General features: G+C 38.6%; 1 protein-coding gene across 1 annotated transcript in view; it reads right to left on the reverse strand.

Moving 5' to 3' along the window:
• Positions 1–1,162, reverse strand: part of LOC101854038 (serine-rich adhesin for platelets) — a gene marked incomplete in the record, with an annotated part of 16,420 nt that overhangs the window by 6,352 nt on the left and 8,906 nt on the right.

The following is a 1,162-nucleotide window of genomic DNA, read 5'->3' on the forward strand; positions in this document are numbered from 1 at the left end:
AAGAAGGAGGGAAGATAAAGGCGATAGATGTTTGATAGGAAAAAAGAAGCAAACCACACCAGAGCACCCGCCAACCAACCACTCATGCCCATCGGTTTTGGCAGTTAAACAATGTTTGGAGAGAAAAAAATCTTCGTTACAACCCGTATGCAGAATTTACCGCACCATTAATGAATGGCAAAACACAATTTTACGAGTGACGTGCTCCACCTTTAAACTCATGTCCTTCATAAAAATGTGTCTACAATACAATTAGATTGGAGTGGTGCTTTCCATCGTGAGCCGAAATTACGTCAGAATGCACAATCTAGAGTTTATAAAAATAAAAGTCAAATTTTCCCAAACCTCGTTTATGGCGTCATGGGTACACCGCTGTGCTGTATTTTTTTTTTTTTTTTTTTTTTTTTGGGGGGGGGGAGAAGGAGGTGGATGCGTTGTGGTTACTAGTAAAGTAAATTGGTTTTTTTTGTGTGTTTTAAACAAGCAGACAATAAGTACTCTTCGTGATCTCCCCACTACCCCACTAACATCTACATACACATTTCCCTTTGTTGAAAATGTAGTTATTTATTCATCTGTCCGCATTCAAATGAAAGGAGCAACATGTTTTTGTAAACACGAACTGAATCTTTTACTTCTAGCTATGTTTTTTGTTTGGTTTTTTTCTCTAATTGTAAATCACGTAATACATCTTGGCTTGAAAATTGGATCTGTCAAGATAGGGCGTGTTTCTTTGTCGTCTTTCAAGTCCACGGAGTCGATCGATGGCAACAGGATCTGAACCAGATGTTGCTCGCTCATCAAAGAGTCCCCACAGTAAACGCATGCTATGTGCACTCAAGCACGGAACACATTCAAGTGTATGAGAATTCCAATTACATCTCACAAAGCTCGTTGTGTGCTGAGGAAAAGAGAATTGTTTGATTTCCAAAACAGGATAAGCGAGTGCAGATGATGAGCTGTTTATTTAAAGAAAGAAATACTTACGAATAAGAATATTGACAAAGCAATGGAAATTCTCGTTAAAGCGTATCTAATCCTTCCTACAGCCTATCTCTAGTCCGTTTTCTTCTTCATGCTTAGGCTTTTCATTGAATTTCGACAATATTTTAGCTTCTCGTTCCATCTCTCTCTCTCTCTCTCTCTCTCTCTCTCTCTCTCT

The sequence above is a fragment of the Aplysia californica genome, unplaced genomic scaffold (assembly GCF_000002075.1).
Source record: "Aplysia californica isolate F4 #8 unplaced genomic scaffold, AplCal3.0 scaffold00480, whole genome shotgun sequence".
Taxonomy (NCBI): domain Eukaryota; kingdom Metazoa; phylum Mollusca; class Gastropoda; order Aplysiida; family Aplysiidae; genus Aplysia; species Aplysia californica.